Below are 22,274 nucleotides of genomic sequence, written 5' to 3'. Positions count from 1 at the left end.
ATTTGGAGAACCCAAGAGCCCTAAAGAACATAGCCAAGGGGTCTCTTCATATTGTGTCAAACAGCAACCCCAAAACCTGGGTTACACAGGCCATTTTCCAGAACTAGTTTTTCTACCACTTTATCCCAGAGATACAGAAATATTGCTTGAAGAAGGATGTCCCATCAACATTCTTTTGCTGCTCAACAATGCTTCAGGCCACCCTCTATTCATGGGTGACTTTCATTCCAACATCAAAATTGTGCGTCTGCCACTGAATACTACATCACGCATCCAAATTATGGACCAGGAGTTAAAGTGCCTTTCAAGAAATATTATTCATGTCACACTTTTTGTCAGGCAGCAAGGGCAAACGACAAGTCAGAACAATCTTTTGACCATTTTGGGAGGACTATAACGTCTCCAATGGCCTTGTAGATGTTATAGTCCTTCCAAAAACATTGACTTTGCTTGGTGGAGGTTGTAGCCATCACCATGAATGGGGTTTGGAAGAACATTTGCCCACAGTTTGCTCATGATTTCTATGGATTTGAGAAGATGGATGAGGAGTCTAAAGAGGTCTTCAACAACATAGTGATCCTCAGTGAGAAGCTAGAGCTAGATCTGTAAGATGACAGCTTCACTGAACTCCTTGCTGTACAACACGAGGAGCTTGGTAATGAAGGTCTGATGGAACTGGAGACATGGGAAAAGGATGAAGAGAGACAAGAGGCAGAAGAAGTAACTGAAGAACCAAAGAGATTCACGATATAGGCAATGGCAAGATTTTCTTTATTTGAGGAAGCACTGTTAGGTTTTTGAGGCACAGGACCCAAACAGAGAATGGTACACAAAATTTGCAGCAGCCATTCAGAAAGCAATCCAGGGCTACCACATTATCTGTGATGATAGAAAAAGAGTTACCACTCAACAGTCCATGGGGTCGCAAAGAGTAGGACACAACTTAGCAAGTGAGCAGTAACAATAACCCAGACATCACTGGATCATTTTTTCCAGAGGGTAGATAGAATTGAATCCAGCCAGGAAGAAGAAACTGTGCCATCAATGTCAGGCATGAGTGAAATTGCAGCATGCCCTTAATCTCTTATTGCTCTACCATCCTTTAGCTCTACCATCTCCCTCTTCCAGTCAGTAACTCTTCTTGCTGTTCACTTGATGCCAGGCCCTGTAGGCCAGTTGTTATACTGCACTATTGTACTTTTCAAGGTAACATACTGTAAAATTTAAAATGTTTTATTTTTTGAGTTGTCCAAGGAGTGGTGGCTGTGCTGGTGCAGGAGGGCCTAGAGGAGCTATTCCATGTTCAAGGTCAGGAGGGGCAGCGGTGAGGAGATACCCCTCATCCAAGGTAAGGAGCAGTGGCTGTGCTTTGCTGGAGCAGCCGTGAAGAGATACCCCACTTCCAAGGTAAGAGAAACTCAGGTAAGATGGTAGGTGTTGTAAGAGAGCATCAGAGAGCAGACACACTGAAACCATACTCACAGAAAACTAGTTAATCTAATCACACTAGGACCACAGCCTTGTTTAACTCAATGAAACTAAGCCATGCCCCTGGGGCCACCCAAGACGGGAAGGTCATGTTGGAGAGGTCTGACAGAATGTGCTCCACTGGAGAAGGGAATGGCAAGCCACTTCAGTATTCTTGCCTTGACAACTCCATGAACAGTATGAAAAGGTAAAATGATAGGATACTGAAAGAGGAACTCCCCAGGTCAGTAGGTGCCCAATATGCTACTGGAGATCAGTGGAGAAATAACTCCAGAAAGAATGAAGGGATGGAGCCAAAGCAAAAACAATACCCAGCTGTGGATGTGACTGGTGATAGAAGCAAGGTCCAATGCTGTAAAGAGCAATATTGCATAGGAACCGGAATGTCATGTCCACGAATCAAGGCAAATTGGAAATGGTCAAACAAGAGATGGCAAGAGTGAATGTCGACATCCTAGGAATCAGCGAACTAAAATGGACTGGAATGGGTGAATTTAACTCAGATGACCATTATATCTACTACTGTGGGCAGGAATCCCTTAGGAGAAATGGAGTAGCCATCATGGTCAAGAAAAGAGTCCGAAATGCAGTACTTGGATGCAATCTCAAAAACGACAGAATGATCTCTGTTCGTCTCCAAGGCAAACCATTCAATATCACAGTTATCCAAGTCTATGCCCCAACCAGTAACACTGAAGAAGCTGAAGTTGAACGGTTCTATGAAGACCTACAAGACCTTTTAGAACTAACACCCAAAAAAGATATCCTTTTCATTATAGGGGACTGGAATGCAAAAGTAGGAAGCCAAGAAAAACCGAGAGTAATGGGCAAATTTGGCCTTGGAATGCGGAATGAAGCAGGGCAAAGACTAATAGAGTTTTGCCAAGAGAATGCACCGGTCACAGCAAACACCCTCCTCCGACAACACAAGAGAAGACCCTACACATGGACATCACCAGATGGTCAACACCAAAATCAGATAAATTATATTTGCAGCCAAAGATGGAGAAGCTCTATACAGTCAACAAAAACAAGACCAGAAGCTGACTAGGCTCAGATCATGAACACCTTATTGCAAAATTCAGAGTTAAATTGAAGAAAGTAGGGAAAACTACTAGACCATTCAGGTATGACCTAAATCATATCCCTTATGATTAGACAGTGGAAGTGAGAAATAGATTTAAGGGCCTAGATCTGATAGACAGAGTGCCTGATGAACTATGGACTGAGATTCGTGACAATGTACAGGAGACAGGGTCAAGACCATCCCCATGGAAAAGAAATGCAAAAAAGCAAAATGGCTGTCTGGGAAGGCCTTACGAATAGCTGTGAAAAGAAGAGAAGCTAAAAGCAAAGGAGAAAAGGAAAGATATAAGCATGTAAATGCAGAGTTTCAAAGAACAGCAAGGAGAGATAAGAAAGCCTTCCTCAGAGATCAATGCAAAGAAATACAGGAAAAGAATAGAATGGGAAAGATAGAGACCTCTTCAAGAAAATTAGAGATACCAAGGGAACATTTCACGCAAAGAAAGGACAGAAATGGTATGGACCTAACAGAAGCAGAAGATATTGAGAAGAGGTGGCAAGAATACAGAAAGGACTGTACAAAAAAGATCTTCACGACCCAGATAATCACGATGGTGTGATCACTGACCTAGAGCCAGACATCCTGGAATGTGAAGTCAAGTGAGCCTTAGAAAGCATCACTCTGAACAAAGCTAGTGGAGGTGATGGAATTCCAGTTGAGCTATTTCAAATCCTAAAAGATGATGCTGTGGAAGTGCTACACTCAATATGCCAGCAAATCTGGAAAACTCAGCAGTGGCCACAGGACTGGAAAAGGTCAGTTTTCGTTCCAATCCCAAAGAAAGGCAATGCCAAAGAATGCTCAAACTACCCCACAATTGTACTCATCGCACACACTAGTAAAGTAATGCTCAAAATTCTCCAAGCCAGGCTTCAGCAATATGTGAACTGTGAACTTCCAGATGTTCAAGCTGGTTTTAGAAAAGGCAGAGAAACCAGAGATCAAATTGCCAACATCCGCTGGATCATGGAAAAAGCAAGAGAGCTCCAGAAAAACATCTATTTCTGCTTTATTGACTATGCCACAGCCTTTGACTGTGTGGATCACTACAAACTGTGGAAAATTCTGAAAGAGATGGGAATACCAGACCACCTGATCTGCCTCTTGAGAAACCTATATGCAAGTCAGGAGCAACAGTTAGAGCTGGACATGGAACAACAGACTGGTTCCAAATTGGAAAAGGAGCATTGTCACCCTGCTTATTTAACGTCTATGCAGAGTACATCATGAGAAACGCTAGGCTGGAAGAAACACAAGCAGGAATCAAGATTGCTGGGAGAAATCTCAATAACCTCAGATATGCAGATGACACCACCCTTATGGCAGAAAGTGAAGAGGAGCTAAAAAGCCTCTTGATGAATGTGAAACAAGTGAGTGAAAAAGTTGGCTTAAAGCTCAACATTCAAAAAATGAAGATCATGGCATCTGGTCCCATCACTTCATGGGAAATAGATGGGGAAACAGTGGAAACAGTGTCAGACTTTATTTTTTTGGCCTCCAAAATTACTGCAGATGGTGACTGCATCATGAAATTAAAAGATGCTTACCCCTTGGAAGAAAAGTTATGACCAACCTAGATAGCATATTGAAAAGCAGAGTCATTACTTTGCCAACAAAGATCCATCTAGTCAAGGTTATGGTTTTTCCAGTGGTCATGTATGGATGTGAGAGTTGGACTGTGAAGAAGGCTGAGCACCAAAGAATTGATACTTTTGAACTGTGGTGTTGGAGAAGACTCTTGAGGGTCCCTTGGACTGCAAGGAGATCCAACCAGTCCACTCTGAAGGAGATCAGCCCTGGGACTTCTTTGGAAGGAATGATGCTAAAGCTGAAACTCCAGTACTTTGGCCACCTCATGTGAAGGGTTGACTCATTGGAAAAGACTCTGATGCTGGGAGGGATTAGGGGTGGGAGGAGAAGGAGATGACAGAGGATGAGATGGCTGGATGGCATCACTGACCCGATGGACGTGAGTCTGAGTGAACTCTGGGAGTTGGTGATGGACAGGGAGGCCTGGTGTGCTGCAATACATGGGGTCGCAAAGAGTTGGACACGACTGAGTGACTGAACTGAACTGTATGTATTATTTGTGTGAAAAGTATTCTTAACATATTACAGTGCAGCATCATATACCCAAATGAGCGACTGAACTGAACTGAGGCTTACTTTGTTGGATTACAAACAAATTGGACTTATGAACACACACTCAGAACGTAACTTGTTTGTATGTAGGGGACATACTGTATTGCTTTGCCAGGCAAATGGGGACACAGGGGCTCATGACCTCAAAAGCTGAGTGTCCTAAAAGGGAGAGATTTGGTAATGAGTTTTATAGCAGTGGTTCAAAGGCAGGGTTGCTGATAATGATCAGTTAGTGTGTAGGGCCTGAATTCCTTTCGTATGACGTGAGGAGCTTTTGTGGTTCTTGAGGTTATAAAACTGTGACCTTCTCTCTGGAATGAAGACTGCTTCATCAGTTAGTTAACCTCTTCCATTTGTTGGGGGTTCATCTTTCAGTGTCATACCTTTTTGCCTTTTCATAGTGTTCATGGGGTTCTCAAGGCAAGAACACTGAAGTGGTTTGCCATTCCATTCTCCAGTGAACCATGTTTTGTCAGAACTCTCCACCATGACCCATCTGTCTTGGGTGGCCCTACACAGCATGGCCTATAGTTTCATTGAGTTAGACAAGGCTGTGGTCTATGTGATCAGTTTGATTTCTGTGATTGTTGTTTTCATTCTGTCTGCCCTCTGAGAGATAAGGATAAGAGGCTTATGGGAGCTTCCTGATGGGAGAGACTGACCGTGGGGGAAACTGGGTCTTGTTCTGATGAGTGGGGCCATGCTTAGTAAATCTTTAATCCAATTTTCTGCTGATGGGTGGAGCTGTGTTCCCTCCATGTTGTTTAACTTGAGACCAAACTATGGTGGAGGTAATGAAGATAATGTCCACCTCCTTCAAAAGGTCCCATGCACACACTGCTCCAAGCAGTGCCCCCAACACTGCAGCAGGCCACTGCTAACCCACACCTCCACTGGAGACTTCTGGACACTCACAGGCAGGTCTAAGTCAGTTCCTTATGGGGTCATTGCTCCTTTCTCCTGGGTCCTGGTGCACACAAGATTTTGTTTGTGCCCCCCAAGAATCTGTTTCCCCAGTCCTGTGTAAGTTCTCTAATCAAATCCCGCTGGCCTGCAAAGTCAAATTCCCTGGGGGTTCTCAGTTTCTCTGCCAGATCCCCCAGTTGGGAAGTCTCTTGTGGGTCCTAGAACTTTCTTAACAATGTGATAATTTGTTTGGTATAATTGTTCTTTAGTTTGTGAGTTGTCTGCTTGGAGATTCTATGGTGGGGTTAATGATGACCTCCTCCAGGAGGGCTTATGCCACATGCTTTATGACCCAGGTCTGCTACACCCAGAGCCCCTGCCCCTGCAGCAGACCACTGCTGACCTATATCTCCACAGGAGACACTCAAACACTCAAAGGCAGGTCTGGCTCAGACTCTGTGGGATCTCTGGGTCCTGGTGCACACAAGGTTTTGTTTGAGCCCTCTGAGCATCTCTGGCAGGTATGGGGTGTGATTCTAAACACTATTTCAGTACTCCTAACATCTTGCTGGGGCTTCTCCTGCTTGGACATGGGATATCTTTTTTTTTTTTTTTTTCCGGTGGGATCCAGCATTGTCCTGTCAATGGTTGTTCAGAAGCAGGTTGTAATTTTACAGTTTTCATGGAAGAGGATGAGCACACGTCCTTCTATTCTGCCATCTTGAGTGTCAACCTTCAAAACTTTCTTGACCTAACAACCAAAAAAGATGTCCTTTTCATCACAGGAGACTAGAACACAAAAGTAGGTAGTCAAGAGATACCTGCAGTAACAGGCAAATTTGGCCATGGAATACAAAATGAAGCAGGGCAAAGGCTAACAGAGTTTTGCCAAGAGAACACACTGGTCATAGCAAACACCCTCTTCCAACAACACAAGAGAAGAATACACATGGACATCATCAGATGGTCAATACCAAAATCAGATAGATTATATTCTTTGCAGCCAAAGATGGAGAAGTTCTATATAGTCAGCAAAAACAAGACTGGGAGCTGACTAGGACACAGACCATGAACTCCTTATTGCCAAATTCAGACTTAAATTGAAGAAAGTAGAGAAAACCACTAGACCATTCAGGTATGACCTAAATAAAATCCCTTACGATTATACAATGGAAGCGACCAGTAGATTCAAGGGATTAGATCTGATAGAGTGCATGAAGAACTATGATCAGAGGTTCATGACATTGTATAGGAGGCAGTGATCAAGACCATCCTCAAGAAAAAGAAAGGCAAAATGGTTGTCTGAGGAGGCCTTATAAATAGCTGAGAAAAGAAGAGAAGCTAAAGGCAAAAAGAAAAGGAAAAATATACTCATTTGAATGCAGAGTTCCAAAGAATAGCAAAGAGGGATAAGAAAGCCTTCCTCAGTGATCAATGCAAAGAAATAGAGGGAAACAATAGAATAGGAAAGACTAGAGATCTCTTCAAGAAAATTAGAGATACCAAGGGAATATTTCATGCAAAGATGGGCTCGATAAAGGACAGAAATGCTAGGGACCTAACAAAAGTAGAAGATATTAAGAAGAGATGGCAAGAATACACAGAAGAACTATTAAAAAAAAAAATCTTCATGACCCAGATAACAACAATGATGTGATTCAGAACCAGACATCCTTGAATGAGAAGTCAAGTGGGCCTTAGGAAGTATCACTATGAACAAAGGAAGTGGAGGTGATGGAATTCCAGTTCAGCTATTTCAAATCCTCAAAAATAATGCTGTGAAAGTGCTCCACTGAATATGCCAGAAAATTTGGACAACTCAGCAGTGGCCACAGGACTGGAAAATGTCAGTTTTCATTCCAATCCCAAAGAAAGGCAATGCCAAAGAATGCTCAAACTACCACACAATTGCACTCATCTCACACACTAGCAAAGTAATGCTCAAAATTCTCCAAGCCAGGCTTCAACGTACGTGAACCATGAACTTCCAGATGTTCAAGCTGGTTTTAGAAAAGACAGAGGAACCAGAGATCAAATGCCAACATCTGTTGGATCATTGAGAAAATAAGAGAGTTCCAGAAAAACATCTATTTCTGCTTTATTGACTCCACCAAAGCCTTTGACTGTGTGGATGAGAACAAACTATGGAAAATTCTTTGAGAGATGGGAATACCAAACCACCCTACCTGCCTCCTGAGAAATCTGTATGCAGGTCAAGAAGCAACATTTAGAACTGGACATGGAAAAATAGACTGGTTCCAAATTGGGAAAGGAGTACATCAAGGCTATATACTGTCACCCTGCTTGTTTAACTTAAATGCAGATTACGTGATGAGAAACACTGGGCTGGATGAAGCACAAGCTAGAATCAAGATTGCAGGGAGAAATATCAATAACCTCAGATATGCAGATGACACCACATATCTCTCCCATAAGCAGAAAGGGAAGAAGAACCTAAGAGCCTGTTGATGAAAGTGACAGAGGAGAGTGAAAAAGTTGGCTTAAAACTCAACATTCAGAAAACTCAGATCATGGCATCCTAGTTCGTCCATGGTCCCATCACTTCATGGCAAATAGGTGGGGAAACAATAGAAACAGTGACAAACAATTTTTTGGTGCTCCAAAATCACTGCAGATGGTAACTGCAGCCATGAAATGAAAAGACGCTTGCTCCTTGGAAGAAAACTATGATCAACATAGACAGCATATTAAAAAGCAGAGACATTACCTTATTGACAAAGATCTGTATGGTCAAAGCTATGGTTTTTCCAGTAGTTGTGTATGGATGTGAGCGTTGGACTATAAAGAAAGCTAAGCACTGATGAATTGATGCTTTTGAACTGTGGTGTTGGAGAAGACTCTTGAGAGTCCCTTGGACTGCAAGGAGATCCAGCCAGTCCATCCCAAAGAAGATCAGTCATGAATATTCTTTGGAAGGACTGATGCTGTAATTGAAACTTTGGCCACCTGATGCAAAGAACTGACTCACTGGAAAAGACTGACTCACTGGGAAAACTGAGTCACTGGGAAAGATTGAAGGCAGAATGAGAAGGGGACAACAGAGGGTGAGATGGTTGGATGACAAACTCAATGGACACGAGTTTGAGTAAACTCTGGGGGTTGGTGATGGACAGGGAGAGCTAGTGTGCTGTGGTCCATTGGGTGGCAAAGAATGGGACATGACTGAGTGACTGAACTGAATTGAACTGAGCAGATATGCACTCATCTCTCTAGTAAAGTAATGCTCAAAATTCTCCAAGCCAGACTTCAGCAATATGTGAACTGTGAACTTCCAGATGTTCAAGCTGGTTTTAGAAAAGGCAGAGGAACCAGAGATCAAATTGCCAACATCTGCTGGATCATGGAAAAAGCAAGAGAGTTCCAGAAAAACATCTATTTCTGTTTTCTTGACTATGCCAAAGCCTTTGACTGTGTGGATCACTACAAACTGTGGAAAATTCTGAAAGAGATGGGAATACCAGACCACCTGACCTGCCTCTTGAGAAACCTATATGCAGGTCAGGAGCAACAGTTAGAACTAGACATGAAACAATAGACTGGTTCCAAATAGGAAAAGGAGTACGTCAAGGCTGTATATTGTCACCTTGCTTATTGAACTTCTATGAGAGTACATCATGAGAAATGCTGGGCTGGAGGAAGCACAAGCAGGAATCAAGACTGCTGGGAGAAATCTCAATAACCTCAGATATGCAGATGACACCACCCTTATGGCAGAAAGTGAAGAGGAACTAAAAAGCCTCTTGATGAAAGTGAAAGAGGAGAGTGAAAAAGTTGGCTTAAAACTCAACATTCAGAAAATGAAGATCATGGCATCTGGTCCCATCACTTCATGGGAAATAGATGGGGAAACAGTGGAAACAGTGTCAGACTTTATTTTTTTGGCCTCCAAAATTACTGCAGATGGTGACTGCATCATGAAATTAAAAGACGCTTACCCCTTGGAAGAAAAGTTATGACCAACCTAGATAGCATGTTGAAAAGCAGAGACATTACTTTGCCAACCTTTTAAAGGTCTGTTTAGTCAAGGTATGGTTTTTCAAGTGGTCGTGTATGGATGTGAGGGTTGGACTGTGAAGAAGGCTGAGCGCCGAAGAACTGATTCTTTTGAACTGTGGTGTTGGAGAAGACTCTTGAGGGTCCCTTGGACTGCAAGGAGACCCAACCAGTCCATTCTAAAGGAGATCAGCCCTGGGATTTCTTTGGAGGGAATGATGCTAAAGCTGAAACTCTAGTACTTTGGCCACCTCATGCGAAGAGTTGACTCATTGGAAAAGACTCTGATGCTGGAAGGGATTGGGGGCAGGAGGACAAGGGAACAACAGAGGATGAGATGGCTGGATGGCATCATGACTCGACGGACATGAGTTTGAGTGAACTCCGGGAGATGGTGATGGACAGGTAGGCCTGGCGTGCTGCGATTCATGGGGTCACAAAGAGTTGGACAGGACTGAATGACTGAACTGAACTGAACTGATACGTTGGGGAGATTTAGTTCTGCTGAAGAGCTCAATGGTGTTATGTTTATCCGTTGAGGCAGAACCAGAACCCTGGCCCAAGGCTGTGCTATTGTTTCTTGACTGCTCCTCCCTTTCCTCTGGGTCCCCTCCCTTACCCGATTAGCAATTGCTTGAACCTGCACTTTGGAACTCAGAGAAGGCATTGGAGTGTTGAAGACTATTTCCTATAAACAAAAAATGGGGGACACAAAGAGATTTCCATGCCCAGGAGCCCCATAGAATCCTGTTCAGATTCAAGATGATAGTGGGGAAGAATATTAACTAAAAGAACTGAAATACTTAAAATGTCTATTAGTCTTGGATTCCAACACACAGAAAAGACAGCATGAACATATATACAGAAAAAAAGTGGCCATTATCAGTGGGCCAATAGGATGGGACACTCCCCCAAGCCTGGTTGGAGGTTCTAGTCATCATTTCCCATGTTGTGATGACACCCACTTAAGTGTTTGCAAATCAAAGTGGGACCCTCCAACAGGAGGCAACTTTATAGGCCACTTCTCATGGCAGAATTATGTCACCATTAACTGTTGCCTGCCCAAGAATCCCAAGCTACATAAGACTTGTCATGTTACCCAGAAGAGGCTCCTTCCTTGATAAAAATAAAGTGGCTCAGGACGCAATGCAGAGGGAGACAGCATGATTACCTGATCAGACATAATTCCTTTCTTCTCTGTCCTCTCATCTTTACTTTTGTTTATCTAAACTAGAAAAACAAGAAAAAGAATTAGTGTGACAAACACACAACTTGAGCTATAAGCTATTGCATTTATTCCTGGTTTGTTCTCACCTGACTTCAGGAAAAATCTATTTATTGTGGAAAAAATTTAAGACTTTCCATTCTGATGTTCAAATCCAAGGCAGACATTACTTGTGCTATGAAAGAAAAAGGATTACCAAATTGTAAAATCCCATTTCCATCTAAACAGATCTTTTAAATGTCTGGAAGTATACATGCAAAAAATTAGATATCTGTGGTGAATTACAGGTAGTTTTTACTGACTTTCATTTATTTATTAATTTTTATAAAGCTAAATTTTCAATAAATCTGAATTTATAATAGGAGAAAAATTTATAATAGATATATTGAATTTAATTCTAAAGTCTATGAGGCAAGCTTTTTAATTCGCAAGAAAGAGACTTACACCAGTCACCTACAGTGATGAGTGCTTTTTTTCCCCCACAAATAGAAGGACATCCCATCAAGTTGTCTCATCTGAACCCAGAATTTCAAAGACTGGGACACAGAGCATGTCTCCCTGAGAATTAGTTCAGTGAAACAGCAAAATCCTCAGAGAGCTGCAGCCCAGGGAAATGACTGATGTTATGACTCAGAATTTATTATAGATCTATAATTTTTGAACAGTAGGGAAATTCAGGCTGTGTTCAGGCTTGCCAATTGCTCTTTGCTGGCCAACGAAGGAGGAAGTTTCAAAATCTTCCATATGTTGGGAATTCGGAGAGATTTGAAGCTCAGAGACAGAGAGACTGAGAATTTTTTTTTAATTAACATAGAAAATCCACGGACTGAGGAAATGACCATCTGAGACAAACTGCTGAGTGAAAACATAAGCAGCCTGGCAGAAAACAGAAAGAGAGGGACAATCCCGAAGAAAAACAGGGACAGAGATACTTTACTACTTCTTAGGAGGAATCATTGGATTTTAACATCAGAACCTCACTGTGAATGGTCCTTGTCTAGGCCCCCAGTATGGGTTCAAGTTCTACACAAGCTGAAACTTCCAGGATGCCTAGTGGGCCTGTGGGTAAACTTTAAGCAGTTGTTGACATGGGGCACCAAGGAACTTCATGGCATGCAAAACTGACTGGAAATTATGAGGACGAACTCTGGATCTTAAAACCTCTAAGCCAGAGGAAAACAAAGGCTATCTTTGAACACTCCTCTCATTTAGCCCCAGCAGTTTTCAGGATGGGCAAAGTTCTTTTCAAGCAGAAGCAGGAGAGTGGCCGTCAGAACTTCCTGTGGCTGGTGACATGCCAGCCCCGGCTAGACCGGTTATGTAAGTTACAGGGAACAAAGAGCGAATGATAATGTCAGTAATAAGAAGGAAACACTTCTGGGCATATACTGAGAGAAAACCATAATCCAAAAAGATACATGCACCCCAATGCTTATTGCAACACTATTTACAATATCCAGGACATGAAAGATCTTAAATGTCCATCCACAGAGGATTGAATAAAGAAGCTGCAGTTCATATAGACAACAGAATATTATTCAGTCATAAAGAGGACAAAATTGGGTCATTTATAGAGATGCGGATGGACCTGGAGACTGTCATACAGAGTGAAGTCAGAAAGAGGAAAACAGATATTGCATATTAACACACATATGTGACATCTAGAAAAATAGTATAGATGATCTCATTTGCAAAAACAGAAATAGAGACACAGCTATAGAGAACAAATGTATGGACACCAAGAGGAAATGGGGGGTGGGTGGCAGAAACTGGGAGATTGGGATTAACAGGTATGCACACTATTAATACTATGTATAAAATAGATAGCTAATGAGAACCTACTGTATGGCACAGAGAACTCTACCCAATGCTCTGAGGTGATGTACGTAGAAAGGAAATCCTAAAAAGAGAGGATATATGTATGTGTATAGCTGATTCCCTTTGCTGTACAGTAAAAACTAACACAACATTATAAAGCAACTATACTCCAATAAGAATTTTTAAAATAGTAATAAGAAAGAAGCACACAAATGAAAAGGCTAAGAGCCCAAGACAACACAGTCATGAAACCTGGAAGCATCTCTTAGAGGGACATTTTTCCCCTTTCACTTCAAAAGAGATGTTTGGAATGAGAAGGATAGAAGGCGATAGTGATGCTCTGGAGACCCAGAGAGAATTTGCAAGGAAGCGGGTGGAAGGGGAAAACGGTGCACCGCAGGCTCTGCGAGGGCTTCGGAGACAGAGAGCTGAGGGACGTCTTCCGCTGGCTGGGAGTGTGTTGAGCAGTAGTGGAGGGCATGTCACTGTCACCTGTGTGACATGCTGCACGTCTGCTCTGGAATGAAAGCGGGGTTAGAGAGGGATGAAGATCCTGGAACTGTATCAGGAGACAAACAAGAGATTTACTCTTTTATTTCTCTTTAGAAAGACTAAAAACACATTTTCAGCCAGTGGCTTTGATATTCTTAAATGATATATTCTATTGACACATAAATCATACAATAAAATGAGTCCTTCATGTATTGTTAGATATCTTGGCTAGGTATATCTAATTGAAATGTTCTGTGAGCTGTCTAGAGCCCACTTTCAAATCAGGGTGTTGGGAAGATAAAATAGCATCATCTTTAGGAAAGCAATCTAACAATATGCAACATAAATTTTAAAGGTACTTCTACTCTGTCCGGTTATTCCATTTTTGGAAACATCCAAAAGAGATTTCATTAATGCAAATATCCTTGGGTGAAGATGTTTATTATCTTACAAAAGTCAAAAAACTTCTTTCAGTCTAAGTGTTTAAAAATTAGAAATTGGTTAAATAAATTATGAAGATCTGCACTATGGATGTAATGGAAATACTAAAATGATGGCTATAAAGTGTTTTATGTCAATAGGCTGTGTCTATGACATAATTTTAAGAGGGAAAAAGCAAGCTAGTAAACTTTAATATGCAATATAAACTCTAGCTATATAAAATATGTATTATGCATAGAAATAGGAAATAGATGAAAAATTATCTCTGAGTGATAAGATTATGCTTGTTTTATTTCTTCTCCTTTCCCATGTTTAGATTTTACATTCCCAGTTTCCATATAAGCAAATAATTAATTTATATTCTAAAGAAAAGAAATGACTATGTGTGCGTGAGCACAAATGTATGTACTTTCCTATGTGCTCATGTACGGGCACACGTACACTTGGTACCGTGCCAGGAAAGCAGCTTCCTCTTGCACAATGATTGTCACTTGTGTTACAAACTCATATTGTTATTGCTTTTCCTTTTCTAGCTTGACTAATAGTTGCAGATTTGCACACATGTGCAATATGTGCCCCGGAGGAGGGCACAGCCACCCACTCTAGTACCGTTGCCTGGAGAAACCCCATGGACAGAGGAGCCTGGCAGGCTACAGTGTATGGAGTCGCCAAGAGTCGGGCACAATAGAAGCAACTTAGCACACATACACTCCATATAAGCAGGGACTTCCCAGGTGGCTCAAGGGAAAAGATCACCTGCCAAGCAGGAGACAAGATCCCTAGGTCAGGAAGGCACACCTAGAGAAGGAAATGGCAACCCACTCCAGTATTCTTGCCTGGGAAACCTCATGGACAGAGGAGCCTGATGGGCTACACTCAAAGGGGCTGCAAAAAAATTGGACACAACTTAGTGACTAAACAACAACCATTTATGTGACACGCATGAACACAAACACATTCACACAGAAGACTAAAATCTTCATGAACAGGGACTTGAGATCAAATAGGATGAAGCATATAAAACTCCCTGTCCAAAAATTTTCTGTCTTCCCTCCCTTCCTTCCTTTTTTATTTTCCTCCTGGTTATCACTCTTCCACTCCATGATGCCTGAGGAGAGAATGAGAAAGACAGGCATCAGGGAGGGGGCAGTGAGCCCAGCAGACTGCCTTGGCAGGATTACAGAGTAGTCGCATCCTCAAGCAATGAGCCAAAAACACCGCTGCGATGGGGGTCCAGGCTGCGCTGGAGAAGGGCCTGGGAGGCAGAGAGCTTGGATTCCGTGCGACGAGACATTTGGAGCCCCAGTAGGCTCCCCAGCAGGGAGCACCCACATTCCAGAGAAGACACAGAGCCGAGGTGCAGGCCCAGCTCCCAGCCCGACCTCATCTCTGGAGCTCAAGAAAACTCAGGGTTGGCTCAGAGTTGTTCTCTTTCTGTGGTTCAAGGGGCCTATTTCCCCTCTCCTTTCCCAGTATACCGGCGTCATGTTAAACAGAGGTCACGGACCTCAGGATTGGGCTGTTATGTAAGTGAGGCAGATGAAGTGTGATGAAATACAGAGCGACAGGGATTGCAGCCGACCGGGAACGGTGCTCTCCAAAGTGGTCCTGCACACTTTGTGCCAGCACTTTTGCTCATTGGGTATGAGGCCAAGAGTTGCAGGTCTTCCAGTTTTTCAAAGGAAGCTGAACATCCAAAGGAGCCTGGAATTCTAGGGGTGTATGTGCATGTGTGTGTAAGAGCTCTCAATTTTTTTAAGTGTTGGCTCAATTAAAAAACAAACGACAGTCTGTAGACCAAATAAAACATATCTTCTGGCTGGCTTTAATATGTGGGCCATAGGTTGGGGAATTTCTGAAATGAAACTACATAAAGCTTCCCCCACTTCTTGCCTTATGCCTAGTAAGAAACATGGTGTCTCTTGTAAAGAGATAAATATTTAATTCTTACTATGTGCGCAACACACCCTATCTACTATAAGAGATACATAAGAAATGCTGAGTTGTTCTCTGCCTTCTAGAAACTTAAAATACTGTTGAGGCAATAAGCTATTCACTCAGGAAAGTCAGGTAATGGTGCTATGCAGAATTCTGGTATCAAGGCCTAAACAGATCAGATTAAATATACCAAAGTCACCTTAGAAAGAAAGAATTGCTCTTAGATCTTTATCAAAACCTGACTGTAGTAAGCCAGTGGTGTGGAAGTATCTAGGGTATTGTTCACTTTTATATTCCTAGCATTTCATACATAGTAAATGATGTTCAACAAATATTTCTTTAAAAAGAGGATCACATTAATGAGTCATAGAGGGAAAAACTAAACCTTGTGAGCTTAGCAAAGTGGGGGGAAAAGAGAGAAGCAGATGTTTTCGCTGTTGATGACAATATCCAATGGAGAGACATTGAAACTGGAGGCCAGAGCATTTGGTTAGTAGCATTTGGTTAGTAGCATTTGGTTAGTAGCATTTGGTTAGTAGCGTCCTCATTCCTGCTAGAGAGCAAAAAGGAATGCAGCTAGTTCCCGCTGTTGCTGTTTAGTTGTTAAGTCATAGCTGATTCTTTGTGACCCCATGGACTGTAACCCACCAGGCTCCTCTGACCATGGAATCTCCTAGGCAAGAATAGCAGAGTGGGTTGCCATGCCCTTCTCCAGGGGATCTTCCTGACCCAGGGATCAAGATGACAGCTCTTGCATCGGCAGGCGCAGTCTTCACCACCTGAGCCATCAGGGAAGCTGTTCTCACTGTAACCCATGTTAAATAGTTCACAAGAATATTTTCCTTCTTTGCTGAAATGTCTAGTCAACTTCCTGATGACTAATTAAGCTTCTCTGACATCTTGATGGAGGAAGAAAGGAGCCCAGGACAGTGGACCCATGAATTCTGCTCCTGTGAATGGCTTGCATCTCTTTACAGTGAGTGCTCTGACTTACACACAAGTGCTGGTAGAGTCAGGTTAGAGGTGCTCCATCTCCCAGAGCCAGATGCCATTCTTCAGGATCCTGTCTTGATAACTGCAACTGACCTTCCTCTCTGGTGCCTCTTATCCTTCATTGCTTTACTCCTAGCACTGCCCTCATGGAATACTGGCCTCAGCAGGCAAAGCAGACAGAAAACGCACAGTTGTAGATCAAAGAAGGAAGCAATCATTGTGTTTTGAGTAGTCAAGAGAAAGCTCAGGACAGAGAAGGGGCCAGGGATAGCTCTTTAAAAATGAATCCGTTTTGGGAAGGCAGAGTGGGGAACAGATGGCATGAAGGCTGGTGGTAAAGCTTACCTGCTCTGTCGGAAAGTTTGTTTTGAGTTAGGTCAGCCCAGAAGTCAGGCTGAAGAGTCTGAATTTTATCCAACAGACTCACAGGGGAGAAACTAAAGTTCTGAGGAGACAAATGATAGGATGAAATTGATGTTTACTTGGATCTTTCGGAATGAATAGAAGAGGCTTCATTACATTCTCATTATTGTTCAGAATTAGTGAATCAATCCTAAAGGGCTTTGTGGCAGTCAAAGAGGGCCGTCTCCCAGTATGTGAGCTGATTGCAAATACCTGATGCTTGGTCTCCCAGAGGGTCGTGGACAATCTGAGAACACAATGGGCCTTGGATTCCTGGATCAAGTGCAGCCATGAAGACGGCAACATGAGAAGACAACACAGTGAACTCGGATCTGTTGCTGTTAACAGCTCCTCTCTGCTAGTCCTGATGCAGTGAGAGCTCGTGGTCTGGTTGTCATCATGGACATTTCTAACACAGCCATTTACAACCTCTTGGAAACAACCTTGCTGCTGCTGCTGCTAAGTCACTTCAGTCGTGTCTGACTCTGTGCGACCCCAGAGACGGCAGCCCACCAGGCTCCCCCATCCCTGGGATTCTCCAGGCAAGAACACTGGAGTGGGTTGCCATTTCCTTCTCCAATGCATGAAAGTGAAAAGTGAAAGTGAAGTCGCTCAGTGGTGTCCAAATCTTCAAGACCCCACAGAGTGCGGCCCACCAGCCTCCTCTATCCATGGGATTTTCCAGGCAAGAGTACTGGAGTGGGGTGCCATTGCCTTCTCTGGAAACAACCTTAATCTCTGGCAATTTTAGGAATTCAAAATCCCAGCCACGTTACTCCCCAAAAATTAAAACTTCCAACGGGATAACAGAGACAAATGTTCTTAGGGCCCCTTAGATTAGCGGGGGGACTTGTACAGGTCACAAAAATCTGGGGCTGTGGTTTTCAATCTGTTTCATTTCAGTGCCAAAACCGACTGTTGAAAACTCATTTAGTATTCCAACGCGTGAAATGGGTGGACTTGTCAAGGTCCCTATAGGAAATCCTTTCTGATGGGCCTTTGCCCATGCTGTTTCCACAGCTAACATACCTCCACCTCTGGGGTCCCTGAGTCACTTCTGCTACGCCCAGTGCTCTTAGAACATGGTGTGAAAGCTTCTGGGCTGGACTGTAGACGTGAAGAATGAAAACTCTGCTTCTCAGTGAACCAAGGTAATAATAGCAATTGTAATCATACATTTATGTAACATTTACTTTGTACTTGTTATGGGCCACTTTCCGCGTGTTAATTCACTGGATTCCCCGTCCCCCAAATAATCCACATTTTATGGATGAGGAAGCTGAGGTCTAAGGAAGCTCAGTATCTTGCCCAAGCTAGTGTTGTAAGTAGTAAAGCCAGGATTTTATTCCAGAAAGTCTAATGACAGAACCAGCTCTCGGAATACTTCAGTCTCATTGGTTCTGCCTCATTACCTCAGGAAATTTATTAAACCTGTAGCATTTCTGTGCACGTGTTCAGTTTTAGGTTTTTTTTTCCTCTTCTCTAAAAAGAGAGGAATTGTCCGAGGAGCCAATCAAGGTTCACAGGGGCCTGGACTCCAGGTCAGGGTTCTTCCGCCCCTCTTTGCTATACTAGAAAGCAAATGATTTCTCCAACAACATCCGAGAAATCTGACACGAGTGCTCTGTGTTTCACAAGAGGAGGCATTGTAACATTGAAGTCATAGCTATAAATATCAGCGTTAATGAAGGAGGACTCCTGGAGACCTAAATGAATCCATTTTATCCATTTGTCATACATCAGGTTAATATGATTCTGGCAAATAATTATATTGAAAACTGGACAGAGATCAGGTATGCTGTTATTCCTTGCAAATGTTACAGCAGAGCCTTCTGGCCCATTAAAGGGTGATGACGCCAACACTGAAGTGCAGAGCTAAACTATAACAATTTGTGGCATTTAGACAAAGGAGCTCACAGCTCTGCACCCGCTCGGGCTCAGGCAACAGGATTGTCATTGTCTGATTCCTTAATGAGCAGAGCAGCTCCTTCATATGGATTACTGAATTGTCGGATCTGGTATGGATACAGGAGGACAGGATAGAGGCAGAATGGAATACTAATATAGCTTTTCTTTCCTTTTCTTTTTTTTAAAACATCATCTATGAGAATGTTCACACAGAAGGATATATACATTGGGTGAGCCCTGAAACTGGGATTTCTGTTTGAATATGTCAATCATGATGGAAGCTTCTTGTTTGACTAGAAGGGTGGCTTATTCTCTCTTGGGTTAATTGCAGCGGCCTCTGAGGGGAAAAGGGCTCCTTACAGAAGACGGTGGGGAGAAGGAATTATGTGGCTGTGAGATTTGCCATCATCCACTTGACTTGCCTCAAGTCCCGGCTCTGTGGTCCAGGCTAGAGGGCTGGGACTCCCAGGAAGACTGACCTCAGGGAAGACAGTCAAGTTCAGGGGCCTTTCTGCAGCCACAGGGGCTTCTCTTTCGCCCTGTGGGTTGTTTGGTGCACTATCCCACGGGGGTGCAGAGAGAGAAAGTTCAGCCCTTGCTCTGCTCACCCAGCCTTACTGCCATTCTTTATCTTGAACAAAGTTTACACGAGGGTCAGTAGAGGCCCTTGGCTCACCCAGCGTGGGCAAGGACCCACTGCCTGGGCTGTCATAGCACCATAAAGGGACAGCTTTACTTTGCTTTCTAGTGTTCCCAAGCAAATTCCCTCTGTATTCTCCTGTCTTATCATGCTCAACCTCCTCTTAGGTGGCATAAAAAGAATGAGGGAAAAATGATCTCGTAGTTACAGAGAACAGATAGGTGGTTGCTAGAGGCAGGGTGTTGGGGGTAGGGGTAGGGGAAATGTGAGAAGGGGATCAAAAGGTACAAACTTCCAGTTATAAGATGAATAAGTGCTAAGATGTAATAGCATACAGCATGGCAACTATAGTTAACAATACTGTATTGTATATTTGAAAGCTGCTAAGAGAGCAAATCTTTAAAGTTCTCATCACAAGAAAATAAAAGTTTGACTATGTGTGTTGATGGATGTTAATTAAACTTATCGTGTTGAACATTTTGCAACATACATGAGTTTTGTATCCCTGGGTTCACCAATTGTGGATCAAAAACAAACAAACAAACAAAAATTCTGGAAACTTCCAAAAAGCAAAACTTGAATTTGCCACACAACTATTTACAGAGTTTACATTGTATTAGGTACCATATGTAATCAAGAGATGATTTAAGGTATACAGGAGGATGTGTTTAGGTTGTATGCAAATTCTGTATCACTTTACAAAAGGTAAAGATCCTTCTTCCATGGATTTTGGTATCCAAGAGGGTTCCCACAGATACTGAGAGACAACACAACTACATATATATATATGTACACACACACACATATATATATATCCTGCTTAGTCACTTCAGTTGTGTCTGACTCTTTGCGACCCTATGGACTGCAGCCTGCCAGGCTGCTCTGTCCGTGGGATTCTCCGGGCAAGAATACTAGAGTGCGTTGCCATGTCCTTCTCCAGGGGATCTTCCTGACTCAGGGATCGAATCTGCATCTCTTACATCGCCTGCACTGGCAGGCAGGTTCTTTACCACTAGCGCCACCTGGGAAGCCCATATAGATAGATAGAGATAGCTATATAGATACACAGAGATAAAATCATTACATTGCACACCTAAAACTAATATAGTGAATGTTACATGTCAATAAAAAAATTTACGAATTAATTAATACGTTAACTAATATTTAAAAAGAGAAAGCGAGAAGTTGTGGCTACACTCAGAACAAAATCCCATTTGGCTCTGACTCTGTCAGCACTCTTTCTTTCACTAGTAAGTACCATGTGAGTAAGGGTACTATGAATCTCGCTTTTCCTCTGCAACTCTCTCCATCCCAGCAGCTTTTCAGCCAGGAATCGCCAGTGAGATGTTTCTTCAAATGCCCACACCAAGGCCCTCCTCCCCAATCTAAAGCAATCTGGACTTTGTACAAACTGAAACTTAAGGAAACTGCCTTAGTAAGAAGGCAACCTAGAAACTGTCTCTCACCAATCAATCAGCACTAAACATGGAGACGTCAACATGCTGTTTTTCTTCATAACATCCTGCAAAGCTGTTCTGTGTTAAATTGTTTAGCAAAATTCTCATTAAGATAACTGGTGACTTCCATTAAAATGCATGCCAGAATATTGCTATGCGGTAAAGCCTCAGGTTTTGAGGACAGCTGCTTTTTTCTGCCATTCAAAAAGTTGCCCAAAGTGTGGGCTCCTCTCCAGGCCACTGAAGGCTGTCCCAAGGACCCTCTGTCAGGATCCCTCCAGGCTCCATGTGGTCCATTCTCCCTTTCGCCACCAACCAGTCTGAGCAGGCAGGCTTTGGTTTGAGTGATGCATCCCCGAAAACAGAGAAAAGCCTAACTCTGAAAGCAACTCGGACCTTGAACCCAGTAATTGGAGGATATGTCTTCCTTTTTCTCCCCGCAGTCTCAAGAAAGAATAATGCCATGTATTTTTCTAAAGAGAAGACACACAGCACAAGATAAAATCTTTTTTTTTTTTCCAGCTAAGACTCCCGCTGGGTTCCCCAGCCAACTTTCTGCAGCTCATAAAATAAACCCAATTCCCATTCATCCCCCTCAGCTCCAAATCCATCATTACTTGGCTGTGGACAAATGGGCAGGTGGTACTGCACAACGGGGCTTGGATGAGTTCTTTTTTCCTTCCTGGACGGAAGGAGGAGGATTAGCATAAACTCTTTTCTGTTAGTGAATGACAGGGCAGACAACTGGGAGGATCATCTGAATTTCATCCTGGAGGAATGTGCAGAGGTGATTATCAGAACAGTTTTGCTGTCTCCATAAAGGCAACTCTGGAATTCTCCATACTGGCCACCATCTCAACGCATGGTCCACTGTCTTCACTGGATTGAGATGAGCAACTATGTGGTGGGGACGGGAGGCGGGGGCAGGGGGAGGAATAACGAGTGTAGTGAAAAGTGGATCTTTGATAAACATGCAGCCCTATTGCAAAGCATTACCTGCCTTTGGTTTCCTTTTAAATTTTGATAATTGGGGGAACTTCCATGAAGTAGCCTCAGGAAAGGGAAGACATAAACCGACCTAGATTTTTCTGTAAAGTATATAGAGCCTAAGTGTCCTCACATGCTTGGGCCTCAGGGAGAGCTGAGAGTTGCAGGGCACTGTAGAATGTTCTAGGTGGGGAGAGGAAGCCAGGTTGCAGCTAGGAAGTATTTCTGGATAAGCACACACTAATTTCAAAGCTGCTAACGCTTTTCTGTGTGGTCACACACAAAGCTGCCAGATCTTCATGTAGCTGAGCGGTGGCTATTAAGAGGTGTTGCCTG

The sequence above is a fragment of the Ovis canadensis genome, chromosome 1 (assembly GCF_042477335.2).
Source record: "Ovis canadensis isolate MfBH-ARS-UI-01 breed Bighorn chromosome 1, ARS-UI_OviCan_v2, whole genome shotgun sequence".
Lineage (NCBI taxonomy): Eukaryota > Metazoa > Chordata > Mammalia > Artiodactyla > Bovidae > Ovis > Ovis canadensis.
This window is presented reverse-complemented; position numbering follows the sequence as displayed.